The sequence below is a fragment of the Stegodyphus dumicola genome, chromosome 4 (assembly GCF_044657685.1).
Source record: "Stegodyphus dumicola isolate Sdum_Otavi_A_Nest chromosome 4, ASM4465768v1".
Taxonomy (NCBI): Eukaryota; Metazoa; Arthropoda; class Arachnida; order Araneae; family Eresidae; genus Stegodyphus; species Stegodyphus dumicola.
Window position 1 is genome coordinate 179995996 of NC_140771.1, and position 18993 is coordinate 180014988.

An 18993-nucleotide genomic window follows, 5' to 3' on the forward strand; every position below is an offset into this window, starting at 1 on the left:
GCTCACAAATCATTATGGGAATATCCATTTACAATTATTAAAACCTGAAAAAAGTATGTCTGCGATGTTATCGTCATGCGATGATTTGTAGATGCTTTATTTTTTACCACGATATTTTCGACGACGATGTTTTTAAACTGCGAAGTTTTTGAACCGCTTTATTTTCGACGACGATATTTTGTACCGCGATGTTTTAGAACTGCGATGTTGTCTCTTTGCGATGTTTTCACCCACGATGTTTTGTAGCAAGACGTTTTCGCCTTGCGTTGTTTTCTCCGCGACGTTTTCGTCCGCGATGTTATCGGCGGACACCATTTTCGCACCCCTGTAAACTCCCAAACTGATTACAAAGTTAATAATGTTATCTTCATGCCATAGTATTAATGTGTAAATAAATATCTTTTCTTGTATTTGTTTTCCTTCATGGTGTTGCAATTTTAGTGGCCAGCAGTGTATATATAATATACTAAGTACGTATGAATTTTTCAGAGACCCATTTTTTACAAGCACTTGGTTATAACCAGCAAATATCACGGTCCCTTCACTCTCGTCATAAGCGAGTTCGACTGCACATTCAGTACTTTTGAGGAATGCATCTACTTTAAATGGAAGTTATATACTATAGGACCTGTCAGTATAGCTCTAATAGTGGTATTTATACTTAGACATACACTTGACCAAAGGTGGGAAATGTGCGGTCTAGACCAGAGCTAAGGAATTTGACGCCGTATGCGGCCTCCGTGAGTTTAATGTGCGGCCTCTAGCTCTTTTATTTAATTAATATTTAATTATATAGATTACGACAATTTGAAAATTAATAGAATTAAATAACGTGAGCATTTTTCAGCAGCAAATTCTTTGCGCAAAAATAACCATTTTGCAAGGCACTCTGGATAGAACTATTTCGATTGTTAACTTATATTCGAGTAAATGCAATGCGTCATCGTGAATTTTGGCAAATGCTAGACAAGGAAACGTAAAGTGTTGATGTACCGTACTACTGGTTCTCTGGCTAACAACAGGACAGGTTTTGATAAAAGTTTTAACTTTACGGCGGCAAATTTTAAACTTTTATCAAGAACAGAGGAACTATGTGATCTGCAGATGAAGCATTTTGCAGAAACATTGGTTTTTTGACTGATATTATGCCAAAACAAAACAATTTAAATATTTGCTTGCAAAAGGAAACGAAGCATATATATGAAATGTGGCAAAAGATCCAAGCATTTCGGGGAAAAAAATTAAAATTTTTCAAAACATTGCTCTCTTGCTCGGATACTTCCCAGAACTAACAAAAATGTTTAATGAGCAAAAAGTGTAAAAATAAAATATTCGATGAATATGTGGGTGTCTTGGATTTTTTTAATAGAAGAATATATTGAAAGATTTTCAGATTTTGACGAGCACACTTCTGTTATGAAACTGGCATTTGAACCATATTTAGTAGATATATCTAAAGCTCTTACGAAACTACAAATAGAGTTATTTCGGTTGCGGGAAGATAGTATCCTCAAATCACTTTTTGACGCTAAAAATGATCCCATATTAATCTGGGAAAATGTTGTTAAATATCCACGTCTACGACAGCATGCATGCGATTTAGTTTCCTGCCTTGGAATTACTTACTGCTGCAAGTCCGCATTTTCTCTCATGACAGAACTTAAAACTACTTCAAGAACGAAAATTACAAGTCCTCCTTTAGAGGATCTACTCAGGCTGCGCGTTACTAAGCTTGATCCAGACACTGAATTGCTTTCAGGCAAGAAACAAATGCAAATATCTCACTAAAGTTTCCATTGGATGTTAACATTATTTTACATACTGTTACTAAGTTGATTTTTTATAACTTAATATTATTACTTTTATCTTATTTTTCCTTATAATGTAATAAATTTATTGAGTAATACTTCCACTTTATTATTTTTATTTGAAACAGTATTTAAATATATGTAGTTGTTTATTAAAATTATTAAAGATTAATGTTATAACAAATTATTGAGCTTTGACATCTACGTCGCTAATAGCAATATATTCTAAAAGGAGATTCCTCTGTATTACATAAAGGAGTTTAAAAGGAGTTAAACAATCGTATATCAGGCAATATTTCCTGTACTACACAACCTGAAAATGTAGATAGTTTTAGTATTTTTCAGTTATACGTGATTTCTTATGATTCTTAGGTTTTAGATTAAAAAATAGGGAAAATATCCGTATCTTATATCCTTCTAAATGCAGAAACTGAATAAATGTCATGAATTCTGTAAATGCAATATGGTATAAATAAAATGTTGTCCCTTATATTTTGTATTTTTTTCTGTTATTAACTTTTATACACAGAAGATGTAATGATAAAGCAAAATCAGCGATATTATGCAATTAGGATAACAAAGGAGATGAATTTTATTTTGTGGTATTCTTATTGAAACACAAGACATAAAGACTAAAATAACATTAAGCACTGTACATTATTTATTTTTCTAAGAAAATACAAAAAATCTGATTTACATTAATACAAAAACACAGTCCTTAACAAACAACGTAATTCTGTAAAAATCAGGCCGAGCAGCAGTGGATCATTAATACTTATTATACGTACTGAGGTTAACATTTGGAGGCACACATTAAAATTCTTAAAGCAGGAAATCATACTTTCGGAGAAACGAGAAGATTTGTTACATTAATTAAAAGCTCTTCTTTTTTTAAAAAAAAAGGAAATGAACAGAGGTGCACTTCCTATTTTAGAAGTCCATGAAGTATGAAAATAAACTTGGAAGTACAGAGAAGCGTTATTGTGTCAAAGGAAAGCTTACATAAATCGCAGTTAAATCTGTAAGTTAGAGCTCTTGTTTAAGTGAAACCATATCTCAGTAGAAATGTTTTTAGAGGTAAGGATAACATAGCTTTTTAGTAGTTCCATTTTTAACTTGCAGAATTATAGGTATATCTAGAATTTTAGCGAAGTTATTTGTTTGCAAAGTAACAAAGGATAAAAAATGATTAAAATTTTCAGATTACTGAACGGTGCGAATGAAGAAATTAACTGAACGGTGCGAATGAAGCATCAGAAGATTCTTGCATTTTAAATGCTGTCAAGCTACAACAAACCTTATTTCCACTAAAAAAAGCTTTGAGTACATCCCGTCTTTTAACAAATATAAAATTTAAGAATAAGACCAAGTTTTGCTGCTTTGTTTAACTCAGCCACTATACTAGAAAAATTAGAACGAAATGTAATACATATACAAGGTTCGCGAGTAGAAATGACATGACTTTAAATACTGATATAATATACAGCACATTTCTTTATCAATAACTTTTACTCCAAATTCTCAATAAGACTTTAAAGCATTAAAACCTAAACTGAATGGATCATTATGAGTGGCCTGAGAAATGAAGAAGGAAGGTAACGGTCTGTTCAGTCTGAGCGGAAGGATCACCTACGACATCACAGTGAAATGAAATCTGCTACCGAAGAAATTTCAGAGAATTGAGGGGATTCAGTGAACTGGAATCGGATGCTAAGGTGGAGGCTGTGCCTTCCACAAACATAAAAAATCGAGCTGAACATAGGCCAAACGCAGCTCACATATCTTTGAAGAAGGTCTGAAAGTGAACCAAAATGACACAGCGCACATGGCCACCAAAACTTAGAAGTGACTCGAGAATAAAATTTTTAACCATGTTCCCTTTGGTATGTGACTTAGAATTTCATTTAACTGTAATCCTCTTTACTTTATTACTCTTACTGTTACCTCTTTACTGTTTACTGCGCTTTTGAAAAAAATTACAAATAAAATAGCTTAAAATATTAAAAGTAAGACAATGAAGAGAATTTGTAAGGCTTCAAGACTTCTTTCCGGGGGTTTATAAAACACGCCATTGTTATAAAATGCACCTGTTCTTTCTTTCGATGTCTTTTCTAAGCTGTGACTGATACTGAAGGACTTCGTTGAAGAAGTACTATCTAACTGTACTACTTTGTTCTTATTTCTATAATTTAGTTCTTATTTCTAGAAAGAAGGAAAATTAAAACTTTAAGAGTCTTTTTTTTATGGTATTTTCCACGACAATTCTGCTCGGTCACCCTGTATATATATATATCTAGAGAGAGAGAGAAAGATGTAGATATAGATATATAAATTTTAAATTAATGTTCTCATTATAACAAACTGGATACGTTTACAAAGCGATTTTGAAAAAGTTCTTATACAGAGCGATGGAGAAATGATAGACTATAGATATGGTATCATGAGAAACATTAACGTATATTTCCTTTTTTTTCGAAATGGACGAAGCATTAAAGTCTTTTCTGCATATTTTGGATAGCATTTACTTAAAATCTAATTTTACGGAGCGTTTTGATCCAAAACAATCGATCCAGAGTTTGCCACCCAACAACCACTAAACTTACAAAGCCACTCGGCGCATGATATTTGCTTCATGAAACAACACAGCAGTAACTGGCCAAATTCCCTTCTAAGCTCCACAGCACATCGTCAATACGACATCGAGTGTTTTAACATCATGAGGTAGAAGTCATAAAATGACTTAGTTACTTTTAGATTCAAAATCCTGTTTTGAGGATTATACTTTAGTTACAAGGAAGATAAGTGATGGAATAATTAAAATTTATTATTATTTTATTCAAGAAAATTTACTTTCAGTGTTAATTTTATTAAAGTAACGTTTTAGCAAATTTTATTTTATTATTTTAATTACTACTTTCAAAACCTTCCCAGTTTCGCAACTTAAGTCTTACATATATTTGTTTTATTAATAAAAATTTAGTTCTTTTTAAAGTTTAAGAAGTTGTTCATCTTGCATGCACGTTTCGCTTTATAGCTCCACAAGACATAATTTTCAATAAATCTAATTTAGAGAGTAGATAGTCATTGTGTACAGGCCATTAGAGGTAGTTTCTTTAATCTTAAGTAATACTGAATGAAAAGGGAGAATACGATCTTCTTATTTAAAACACATAAGTCTTAATTTATCACCAAATCTATCTATATTAATCACCAAATAAACAATGTTTATGCAAAATCTTATGTAAACCATGACAATACAATTTACAGATGACATTAAATTCACCTAAATGTATATTACAAGAGTTTGAAGCAATACTTCACAACTTCCTCTTTAAATTTGTTAATTTTTATTAGCAAAGTGTGATGTGACCCCTGGGAATATAAAATTGAACATGATTTCATTTCATTTTAAATATAACCATGCATTTTACGTTAACAAATTTTTAGTGTTTCTGAACTGTTACAAAATTACTGTTACAAATTTCGCAGTTACAAACTGTTACAAATTTACAACAACTGTTACAAATTTCGCAGAAGAAGAGCTTTAGTATATTTTTACATAATCTGACCATCTTGCAATATAATCTAATTTTATTGCGGTTCTAATTTACATTTGGAACTTTAATATTGCAGTAATAAAATGAAAACTTTAAAACGATATATAAACTTCTGAATAGTTCACAAATTTACTTCTAATCTAGGTATAATAACCTTATCTTGTTCATAATTTGTAAAATTGCGACAGTTATGAAATGTATTTATAACATCAAAAATTGTATATTAATTCCTGACTTAATTCTTTATGCTTCGCCTAGAAAAAAGTTTACTTTATTTAATGTTTAAAAAATAATAAAAATTCAGCAATCTGTAATTCATTTTTACACTTACATAAACATTTTAAATACATTTAGTATGCAATATAATGCAAGCATACAGTCAGCTTAAAAACGAATGTAGTAACTGATTATAAAATTTAAATTTAAAGTTAACACAGTTTTATTGCATTTATATGTTATTCGGAAGAACTTTCTACTAATTTCTTCAAAAGACGAATGCTTTACCTATTCTGGTGGATCATTAATGAAGAAATGAATTCAACTTATCGCTTACTGTTACCTGAATACGAGTTTGCCTCGAGCACTAGATAACTTTCCCTTAACATTAGAAAGGCACAAAAAGTAACATTTCGTTTTACATATGATTTTCTTAATTTGGAAATATGTGGAAAAAGCTAGATGCAAAGTTTTATATTAAAACATAGCATACACTACGCATATTTATTATTAATCTTGCCTGATGAATCAGGAAAAATTATTTTACTTCAGATTTTATGCAGTCAGAATTACGACTGCTTCTTATAATTCTAAATATTATGTATCCTTGAAATGAATTCAAAATGATTTCCAGTATATTAGCACCAAAGGCAACTTCATGGAGAGGTGATAATATTTGTCGATGATATTACCTGAGGAATATTTCTTTCTTGTGAACAATTTCAGATAATCTGTAAGTTAAAAGTGTTAGAGAATTAATCCACAAGGATTTGTTTCAAAATTGCATAAAATTGTATGTGATCTTAAATATTACATAAACTAAAACTTTATAATACATATAGACCAATACATTCAACAAAAATAAATAGGTTTAATATTCTTCAACAGCTGATTGATTTGCATACTGCATTTGGCGAAGACAATAATATTTAAATTTGCGTTTCTGTTCATTAATTTGAACGATTTCCTTTACGAGCTTCACAATTGCAATAAATATATTGTATTTCACTTCTTCTGTGACGTGTTAATAAATTTTTGTCACATCATGTACATCATATGTGATTTAGAATCTAGCAACATTCTATAATTTTAAAGGAAAAAACTTAAAAATTATCAGAGCAGAAAATTCTAAGCGCTGAAGATTTATAGACACTCAGAGTTCTGTATTCAGAAAACGTTCAAAACATTTGTGCGTCCACTTTTTCGTAGAAAAATGCCGCTCTCCTTTTCATCCACATGGAAGACTCGGGTTCGTCTTTATACGTCGAATTCTCAAGAGTAAGCCTTTTCCGGGGATGCTTTTGTCCTTGTCTATACTTTTTAGCATATCTGAAAAGAGAATGTTCGTTGTTATTATAACTTTTAAAAAAAGTAACGTCTTTTTGTGCAAATAATATTCAGAGTTTAAAAAACAAAAGTATGAAAAGTTGTTTCGCATAGCATTTTGAATTATAGTAAAAAGATATGATTTTTTAAACAATGAAATTGAGACTAAAATCTATCTGAGATCAATTATTCATTTTTAGCTACGAGATATTTTGTGAATCGCGCTAAAACTTATTAGCATCTTCGATCTAACAGTACAGTAAAATGCACGCTGCTACAAACATACAACGCCATTCCAAAAAAAATTCAGAAAATAGATGGATTCAGTAACAGCTGATTTCAATAGGTACTTATAGATATTTACATATAATATTTCCATAGCTATGGAGATATGTGCTTAAATAATTCAATATCCTTTAACAGCTGATTTCCATAGATATTTACGTAGACGATTCTATAGAAACTATACAGATACGTCTTGGAACAAACTAGAAATATCTCATTGCTTTCCACCATATATTAGACTTCATGTACTTCATTTTACCATTGCAGTGTTGCAATAAAGTAAGCTTTAGTATACTCTTGTTATAATTGTATTTTAGTGTACTGACTTTACCAATAAGGAAAAGGAGAAATTTAAAAGATAAACAGCTTAAAAAAAGCCAGCCTATTTCCTTTTATTACGATTTCCTAACTGAGAGAGTAATGAGCTCCATTTTCTTTTTCCTGTCACGACAATTAAACTGCAATCTTATTCGTAAAGAGGAAGTTTGAAATGTCATCATTTGTTGTTCACTCTGCTTATGAATTTACGAAACACTAAATGACAGTGGTGACGAAGTACTAATAGAAGCCGGTATCCTGATGTAGCAACTAAAATTACTACATTTAGCATTTACTGAGCGTATGAGATATTAAGCAGTGGATTTAGAATACATCCTGGATTAATTTAAAGTAATAAATGCAGTAAAAATTATTAATTTAGGCTTAATAGTTTCATTAAATAAATAAAATTTTATGTCATATATCTGCGAATCACTTTTTAAATTATTGCTACCAAATATTATCGCCCTGTATTACATTTAAAGAATATAAATAATGAAGAATCTTCATAAATGTATGCATGTTTTATGTATTCTGAAAAAAAAAAAAAAAAAAAAAAAGGTAGCTCGAGACATCAAATTTTGAATAACGTAATCCTTCACCCGAATATGGGAACCTGGAAGCCCAAATTTTGAATTTAGAATTTGTTTTATTATCTATTTCCCATTCTGAAAAACTTTAACGAAGTTTTGATTAACAAACTCAACAATTTCAAAGCAAGAAAAAACACTTTATCTCCAGCGCGCGAGACAGTGTATCGGAAATTCTAGAGACATACAGAGAAGAACCTAGAGAATAGTCATCGGTTTTGTTACAAATCTTAACCAAATATCAGCGACCAAACTTATGAAGTTAAATTGCTTATTAATTTAATAATCATGTAATGAAGTTAAAGGAAGGTTTTTCGCTCAGGCCACATATAAATCAGGCTCAAATACATATTTCAAACTAGTATTAAATCAAAACTGAAAACTCTAATATTACTGTACTTATTCACTACATAAGTGGAGTTTATTTTATAGTTGTAGCTCTCTTTCGACATATCGCTTTAAATTAAGCGGTAGATGTTAGAAAATACATTATTAATTCACTGCATTCGTAAGTGCAACATAGTTGTCGACTAATGCTCTATTATAATCCGTGATTTATGTATTTATGATAAGGAAATCTTGAAGCAGATGAGGGATATATAAAAGAGACACATGAGACAACTAAATAAAAATTAACCTCAGGTTAAGTTTCCCAATTTGTAAAATAAGCGATTATCTTTGAGTTTTCTCCGACTTTACTTAGTAGGCATGGCCAAATTGTGGTTTGCCAGTCGCAAGCATTTATACTCTTATTCCAACGTAACACGTTAAATTGACGAGGTCCTTCAAATCTACTTAATAATGTTAAGAGTATATTTAGTTCAACTTGGGCTGGAAGAAAAGAAACATTGCTGATGATCCAACTCGTATTTAATGAATTAATTAAAACAATAAGTATCAGTTTTTAGCTCTCCCTGTTGCTCCTCTTGTTAGCTGCGTAGGAAAAGTAAACTATTACTTTTTATTCAAAAATTCTGACAAGAGCATAGTTTATTTTAAATTTTTCTTGCATTGATTTGCAGTTTATCAGCTCAGGGATCTCTTTTATTTAATATTTTTCATAAAAAATCCTTGCTAAGTTGTCAACTTATAAAATAAGTGTCATGTATAGATTTGCAGTTTCTTCATCACAGTGCTCTAATCTCACTTATTTTAGAGCAATGAAAAATTACTATGTTTTTCAAAAATTACTAACTATGTTTTACTTACGTTATTCTCCAGTTAAATGTTTTTTACGTAATTGTATAGAACGTTAAATCTTCTTTTTTTTTTCACTTAACTCCCGAGTAAATCAATTAGCAATTAGAATCAAGAAAAAAAATTCGGAGTCTGGAAGAAAACGTTGATTTTGTTTTATCTTAAAGGGAATGTGTAGATGAAAAGAGAATGATCAGTATGAATGATGAAAATCTGTATGTGCCAAGGAAATCTTTTACCGAATGTAGCGAATCAAAAAACAAGAATAATTTATTTTTCTAATTAATAGCCGCTTAATTATAAAAAGCAAAATCATTGTTAAATTTGTTGAATTATTTCTTTTTCTTCGAAAATTCTTTTTCTACTTCGAAAATGATATAAATATCTAGTTAGGCGTTTCAGTTTTCTTAAATTCTGAAGTGCGGCTACAGTTTGGTCATCACCGAAGTTTGGTCATTCCTTCTACAGAAGTTCTATATTTTCATATAGCTATGAGTGAGGACTTTTAGTGAACATTGTGGGTTTGAACTCTGCGAAATTAATCAAAGATATCCGTTCATAATTTATGAGCTAGAATCAAAGCATTATATCAATGAAGGCACAGACAGATTCTGGCACTTCTTCATTTTTGACAAAAAACCTTTTTACTAACATGCCGACAGCTTTTACATGAATGAGTTTTGTTTGTAGCTTCACTGATATTTGTTTTACTAGAATTTTGTGTACAGTTTCACTAGCTTTTATATATAACTTTTGTATACAGCTTCTCTCTTTCTTCACTGGTTTGTGTTGTTTAAGCAGCATTTTTTCAGCTATGTCCGCAGAGCAGTAGACCTCGAAGGCTACCTTTGTGGCCCTCCCACATTTGCAAAAAGTGCCCTATAATTTGTAAAAGAAATTAACAAGATTTTGCTTTATTTCTTGTTGATGACACGTGGCTAAGTATACTGGGATATCTTTCAGATATATTCACAAAACTAAATTAACTAAATCTCTGTTCTGTGAGGTAATTATTTGAAGCTTTTCAACGCTCATGAGAAATTAAAGTGGTTTGAGAGTCAACTTAATTTGTGGGTTAGTTTCGTGAAACAGAATTTTTTTTTTACCATTGCCATCATAATGATCTTTTTTTTTTTTTTTTTTTTTTTTTTTTTTTAAGTAAACAACTATGCCGTTACCGGAAAATAATTATGCAGTGATTTATGTTCACATCTCGAAACTCTGAAGTTACAATTTGAAACTTATTTTCCAAGTGGTAAATACAAGCACATTTTCATAGGTTCTTGGTCCTTCACACTGCGAATTTGAAAATAAGAAACTGTCATTGAATGAAAGAGAACTGAATAATTCTTAATACTACGACCCTTTGAAAAAATATATTATGCTGAAGATTACGAGAAGTGTATTTCTTCATTTCTCGCTTATCTTTTTCGAGTTAAATTAATATTTCAGAATCCATTACTCTCACACATAGTAGAGGGATAGTGTATGCTAGCCTGGCCTATATTTTACGTTAAATTTAATATATACATTGTAGAGACATTAGGTATTTTTTGAAAGAAGGATATGGGAAAAATGAGCAAGCCCTCGCCGGGACTCGAACCGCGGACCACTCGAATACGTGTCGAGCGTGCTGACCACTACACGACGAAAACATGCTAAGAAGGCGGGAGAAATACTTTATAACATTACTAATTATATATTGTATTATATTTATATAATATATATTGCTGTATAAAAATAATTCATTATTACTTTAATTAAAATTGGTAGTGTCTTACAATTTACCAATTAAATTTAAACTAAATTTTACTATATATAACGCAAAAATTATGTTATTTAGCGTTCGCTATTATTCGCATTAAGTCTTGGAACGTGTTGCCGACGGATACTGGGGTCCACTGTAATTTTACAGTGTATGGATTTCGAATAATATCAGTACATGAGCGATTTAGTTACCGTTAAATCTATTGATTTGTCAATCATTAAATTTCTCGTGATGAGGCATACGTAGGACGAGACATGCTCCAAAATATGAAGGACGTCTTAAGGATTCAACAGTGCGTGAGTAAGTTTTGTTATAACGGCACTTTTATGAATGTACGAGTCCCTTTTCCGGATTTTTGATGTTGCAAACTGTGTAACATTTCATTTCCTGGATAGGACAAAGTATAAATATTATTCTTTAGTCTAATGACCCCAAAAATCATTATTTTGTGGCTTGAAAAATCAAGAGTTCCGCATCAAAGTGTTTTGTCAGTTTGCCCGACCGTGCAGAACGCAGCGTTGAATCCCTTGTGAAGGAATGTTGGTGAAGTATGACGTTCCTTGAAATGCTGTGCTGTCATTCTTCATTTGACCTCAAGGAATCTTGTGTGATGGACACGTTAAATGGGTAGAAGATTGTTGTCATTACTTCCGTTATAGGTTAAGAATTATTTTTCATTTTTCATCCACATTTTTCATACTGTTAATATACACTCAAATTATCACCTGAATGAATGACTAAAATTTACTGCTGAACTACTGAAGTTGAAACGAACTATGAGTGAAATACTGAACTACTGAAATTGCAGCAATAGTCTATGGAATTTCGACAACACGACATCGCTTAAAGAAATAACTGCTCCTAGACTGCTTTCACGCATAGCAGGTAGTCGGTTCTAAGTCAAAAAAACAATAAAAACGTAAATTAGTAATTTGCTACTCAAGTTATTTTTTACACTGAAAATTATTACGTTAGTACATAAAAATGGAATGCAGAGAAAAATCTAAGTTCGCAATTAAAAAAAAAAAAAAAAAAAAAAAAAAGAAAAAATTAAAGCAATGAGAAATATAAGGTTTTTGACAATAAGGATGTATTAGATGCTTTTCATAACATATCTTTTCTTTTCCTCTAACATAAAAGGAAATGCAACGGGCAAAAATCAACTTTTTTCCCTTCTTTTTCTGATTTATCTAACATTGCCTACTACTGCGCACAGTACAATCATTTACAATTACAGTCAATTTCCGATTAACCTGGGTGATTAGAAGGAACGGCCACGGGGAACTCAAAAACACGGTTAATCATAATGCGGTTAAAAAAAGTCTAGAAAAGAAGAATACCTCATATTATAGTTCATAGAAAAACCATAATTAATAATTTACTTGCGTTTTCAAGTAATTTAATCTTGAGAATAAGTTTCTTTGGCTATATAAAATAAGTTAGCATTCAAGGCAAAATAGTAAATTGCAAAAAACGGAGAAATAAACATTACTAAAGTTTAAAAAATGAGTTCAAAATTCATTAAAGAACAGTGTTTATGAAAGAAGTTGAACAATGTCATTAACTTCAAACTCGCTTTTTTTCATTCTTTATTGTGCAATGTTTTTATGCTCCGGATTATGTACTATTAAATTATGTACTCTTTTTTTTAAGGAAGAAAACAACTCCCAATTACTATGACATAATCTATTATCACTGCTGCTATCTCACTCGTTTTCATCCTCTTTCCTTTCCGTTCCTTTTCCTTTCAAGATTCTCAGTAGAAATAAAATTACTATTTTCCATTTTCCCTGAGAAAATAAAATCATAAGGTACAAATGTGCATATCTAAATACTGAAAAATATATGTATATAATTTTAAGAAATCTCGTATAATTACATAAAATCTTTTGTGCCTACAAAATAAAACTTTATTTTTATATTGTCTACCTCTCAGATACAACTGTCTTATTTCTAGGGCAAATGTAGTTCGCTGTATCTTATAAAATTTAAAGACTTACTTAATTTCATGTTGTTTGCGTTGCATTTTTAAAAAGTGCGTGTTGTTTGCTTTGCATTTTTAAAGCTGCGTATAAGGTTTCATTGTCCCAAATTTAAAATCTGAAAATTTTTCAACTTGAAAAACATGAAATTTAAAAATATGCATGCAGTTTAGTGTACATGAAATTCCGCAATATGGGCGTATTACATTTGTAATCCTGCAGTTTGTAAGACACGAGAAAATGACAAGAAAACAAACATGCACGATTTCTCACGCAAAGCAGATGTCTTGAAGCACGCCATTAGCCGAGTTTGGATTTTGGGCGATTCAATAAGTTGGCCCCGTACTTATGCCCTTTATTCCAGCATATAAAGCATTCATATTATACTATATTACTGAACCACTGAGGAAAGCATTTAACTCCAGACAGATTATATTCGATCGCTTTCAAAAAATGGGGGAAAAAAAACAGGATTTTCAAAAACATTAGAATAAACTTTATCGTGCATTAATCGGACGAGAAATGTTAATTTGTTATTGATCTCTTTCTGCAGCAAAGAATAGTTCGACCCTTCTTAATTAAAGGTCTGAATTTATAAGAACACGCACTTTGACATTTGTACTAGACGATACGTGGCATCGTACTAGACGATGTGTCTCAGTACTAGACGATATGATAATAAATCATAAGTTTTAAACTCAGAATTAAGCAAAGCGTTATCTGGAAATTAGCTCTTTGTCTTACTGCTCAAGGAATTCCGGATTAAAATTTTAATTATCAGTTACTTTTTGTTGATATGTACATAATATTAAAGTATCCAAATATTACACTTTTACTTCCTGAGCGACGTAACAGATAATTATTCTTGACTAAATGTAAATAAAATCAAGAATCTAGTTCTCATGAGCAGTAAGGAATGATGAATAGTCGGGGATACTATTAAAGATTATCAGGCATCTTTATCCGATGAAATATTTAATTTTATTCCTCTAGTGATATCTCGAGAAATGCATTAATACTATATACATTTAAATTTAATTAACTTGATATAATTGCAAGTAGATATGTAAATATCAAGTACCAATTTTTGATAACTTACTCCACTTTTGCGCTTGTTTAATCTCGTTAAAGAAAGAGTGATTATTAGATCGTCCAATTAGTAAAAGAGTGGTGTTTGAGTATTTTTGAGTTAGATATGTATAAAAAAGGTCTAATGATTAAACACATACAGCATTATTTATTATAAATTTATTTAGCATAAAATTGTTTAAGAAAAATGAATTAAATTATTAATTTTTATAATATAAGCACAAATTAAGGTATTTGTAATATTAAATTATCACATGCGGAATCTTAATAACCAAACATTTGTGGTCATTTGTGCAAAATTACATTCAAACAACATATCGCTAAACTATTCCTAAATGTGATCTACTTCTGCCAGTCTTTTAAGTCCTTGAGTCATAATCCGATATTGAATGTTACTCCTAAATTTCTATTTTGTTGAAACGTTTTCCTGTTAATAATATTGATTAATATTGATGAAACAATCATTTCTTTGTATTATTTAGTTTGTTAAACATTAGAATTTTTTTAATTGCTTCCCTTTTGTAGATTTCTTTCATAAAATTAACCTGAAAATGTATCTGTTTTTTTCCTACTATTAGCCCACACTCTCCCTATATCTTGTTCAAATTTTCAGTCGTTAATAAAATACTTTTTATACATCCACTCAAGTTCAAGTACATTTTTTTTAAACTTGTAGTGGATGACACTTGATAATAATTCAACTGACTAGGGTTATAAAGAAATTTATAAATATATATAATGTTCTGCACATTTTATTCGAAACTTGCCTAGGTTTTTATGAAATAAAATATTAAAATATATTAATGCAAATTCTGTGATATATTTTAAAAAAATATCTCGAGAGTTGTTTAATTTTTTTTATAAATGAGATACCAAAAACTTTTCGCGAGAAGGAACATATGCGGAAATCAATACAAGGAATATATTTTTAATTGCAATTAACCTTCATCAGCTACGAAATATTACTACAGAATAACAAAGTAGATTAAATCAAGAGGAGAGGAGGGACCATAAATGTTTACAAATGATTGTTCTGTTTTCCCAAGAAACAGTTTGGGAGAGGGGTGTTCGGGCGGTTGCTAAAGATATATCAATTCAGACTCTTTTAGTCACTATAGAACAGCTTCTAAATGAAATTAGGAATTTATTTATTTATTGTATAAAACACCTTTCCTAAAGCGACGATTCTAATGAAGCTAGGTTAGGGGTATATGAATTATAACGTTAATAAATTAAAGCACACTAAAAGGAAAATAATTTAGATAAAAAAAATCTGTAAAGATAAATACTAAAATTTTGAACAAAGCTATATTTCGAGATATAAATAAGAATAAATTCGTAATAAACATACGCTAGAACTAATCACAAAGACATCTAATAGTTGTTTGTTCTAGTTATGTTACTATTATTAATAATACGCATTATTAGAAATGAGGATACTATGTTGTAAATGGCATTAAAAAACAATATTCAAAAGAAATTATCATTAAATGAATGCCAGGCCATTGACCATTAGGTCATTAGACGACAAGCTCTCTAACACTTTTTAACAATACAATCCAAATCATTGAGTGCAGAATACTCGTCCAGATGAACAGGGACATGTCTTTCCGGAGTCTTGCAGAACATTCATGTCAATTAGTTTAATACCAAATAAATAGGCAGTAAGACAATCGTGTCCACCCAAATGTATGAAGACGGCCGCGGCGACAGTATGGGTGAGTTCGGAACACTTTACCACAAAACACACTCTAAGGCTCCAGCAGCGTGGAAAGCCACATGACGAAACGATTGCTTAAAAATTCACTTTATTTCTAATTTAGCAGAGCGGAGCGGAAGGTCTACATAAAACTTTTACAGAATATCAATTCCTCCTTTTTTCCAAAAGATTCGCCATCTCCTGTGCAAAGAGATAAATCACAATGTGATGATGGTACCCACTAGAAAGTAACTTTTTTCTGAATCCATTTCAGGAGCTTCCTGTGACTTTGTATACGGGAACCCCCCATTCTCCATGTCGCTTGTTGTTGTCAGTTGGCCTGGCGAAGAGAGACAGAATCTTAAAAAATTACTGTCTTCTCAAGATGGGAAAGAGGAACAGCAATTTACAAGAAACTTAAACAATGTCATTGAGTTCAAACTCCCATAAAAATAGTGATTAGAAATTTTTGTTCCTTGACAGAATTTATCTGGCAGACAATTTTTGCTGTCCTGTTGTTACCTCGCATGCTTTTCTTTTCATTTTTGCATTTTCCATGAGCACTTTTGTTTTAGCTATGTAATTTGTGATGATAATTTTTCTATCATTTACTCAATAAGCAAACTTAATTTCTTTTAAACAGAGCTCGGTTAATCCGTCGTCGGTTAAATGGGAGCTGATTGCACTTCTTTCTCTATTAAAAGATCATCTGAAATAAAATTTTCTTTTTCTGAAAACATTTAACTCTGCTGTTTTAAGAATAATGTAACAAAACACATTTTTGAGCTGGAGCAATAAATAATGTTCATTATTTTTTCTCATTTAAATTCGGTTGTCATTAGATATATTTCTCAAAAAAACTAACCAAAAATTATATACGAATGCTTGGTTGATATTAGCTTTATTTTCTGTAAAGTACACGTTTCTTCTACAGAAAATTATTCTTCTAGAAAGAAAGAAATGCTTTCTTAGACTTTATGTTGGGAGCAATGCGATGCTTGCTTCATTATACTGCATTCTAATATTTTATACACTCATGCACACTTTTTCGTATTAAATTATATTCCCATTTATCTGATATGATTTTCAAAAATTTAAATATTCTTCCATTTTCCATTTAACAGGGAGAAAAACACATCAACGTAAAATTTAAAGTTAGAGAGAAGGGGAGAAGACAGCTTTATTTTAGCATAGATTTTGAATGAATCTGCATCAGTTTTTGATGCCCAGTGACTGAGCGATAAAATCGCTGAACAGTTACAGTTTGATTCGGGTTCAAATCCCGGCTAAGCGACTGGCTCAATAGGGAGAGATACCTATATGAGTTCCTCTTCAATAACGATGCAGATATCGAGAATACAGGTACTTAAATTATTCCAAACCTACGCCAATATAATGTTTTCGTCTAAATTAATTTATACAGTGTTACCTCAGTATACGGTCAATAACCCCTTCCAAATTATTGGATGTATGCCAATTGAAATTTCCCAGCAAGAAATAAAGGAAAAACCATTAATCAGTTCTTGTAAAAGTCCTATTATCATTATTATTAGATTATTTAATACTTGTTGTGAGATTGGACCGAAAATAAAGATTTATTTAAATATCACACGAAAATATACAATTCAGTATGAAAGGTTTGACACAATAAAACCGTTGAGAGCAATTATAGTTGCTAAGCTTATTTACAGCACACTGTGCAGTTCACTTAATTGCCGTGTAACTAGGTACTGGCTACAAGACTAACTTCATCCTAATTTCTGCATGCGTAATTCACTGAATCCACCAGTCAGTATTAATTAATATTACGGACCTGGAAGTGCGTTTTACAAGCTTTTCATATAACTTTAAAATAAGAAATCTTACTGTTAATACAGAAAATGCTGAGTATGCAAATATATCCACAATACTAAAATACAAATGCAGTGGATGAAATATATTCTATATCTCTGATCTTTGCTTAGTAATAGATTTCACCTCTTCGCAACGTTAGCCAATGTATATTCGCAGACACTATCATACTGGGCATACGGTACGCAGTAAGCCAAGTTTCGGATACATATGCCTTCTCCATATTTTTCAACAATTCCTTTTGTTTTAATATCTATGGTGATCCTAAAACTTTTCTTCTTTGCTTGATTCTTTTCTGAAATTCATGGTTAATAAATTTGCAGAACATTTACACTAAAAAATACAAACTCGAGTCCTAGGCGGGTTGTTTACTAAATAGAAGCAACGGGAGCACTGACACTCATGGGTAGGTAAACAAGAGTAATGCTCATAGTCCTATCTCATTGAACTGAAGTCGTATTCTAAGAAAATACTTTTGTGTTCAAACAGGACGTTTAACTTGGACGTATTTCAAATCAATTCAATCAAATAACGTATTCAGTACCGAGGTACCAGAGTGTAACATTTACAGTAATGCTATTTTTACTTACCATTTTTATCTTTTAGTTTTTCAGACAAATTTTATGTGTTCTGAAATTTTTCTGCTTCTGTAAGAAAAAATTCTGAAATTTCCAACAGTTGCAGGTTCTACTGATATATGATAATATTAAATCCACATTACGTACGAAATTGTGATGACTAAATACCGCAGAAAAATTATATGAGGAACGAACATAATTTTTCTGCCCTTCATTTAAGAGTAATTTCATAATATACTTCATCAGGACGGGGAAGCTTTTAATCTTTTGAGACATCAGGTTTAACTTTTTTTACTTAACTTGCCGTCTATTTCATTGGCGTAGCATCAGTAGCATAATAATATCATTATTTATTTATTTGAAAAGTGGCTACTGCATTTTCGGTTCTTGTTTGTAACTGTTAAGCGGAATATTGCGAACTGACATGTTGACTGTGATAAATTTCTGATGAAATGATGTTCCATAGATGCTCGAAAAGGTGGCCGCTTACCTTATTTTATTAACATCTTAAATACAGCACGTCTTGCTGCCCATAACATAAACATGGCGAATTATGAAGTGTTCGTAAACAAGTAAAACAAGACACAAGTGACACTTAATTGTTTTTAAGACAGTTAGGAATAGCATCAAATAATTAAATGCTGGAAGGCTCCCACTATTTATTTAGTAAATAGTTAGTGTGAGCCTTCCAGCAATTCAAAATCGGTCTCTACATATTCAATCTGTAAG

General features: G+C 30.9%; 1 protein-coding gene across 2 annotated transcripts in view; it reads right to left on the reverse strand.

Annotated features, from left to right (window-relative positions):
- Positions 1-2446: 2446 nt before the first annotated feature.
- The window catches only part of LOC118184698 (uncharacterized), a 129437-nt gene continuing 112890 nt past the window's right edge, over positions 2447-18993 (reverse strand). For both annotated transcript variants that reach the window (XM_085815851.1, XM_085815850.1), the window contains exon 3: positions 2447-6910. The gene's annotated coding sequence lies outside the window, so the exon portion shown is untranslated. The remainder of the gene's footprint in view (positions 6911-18993) is intronic.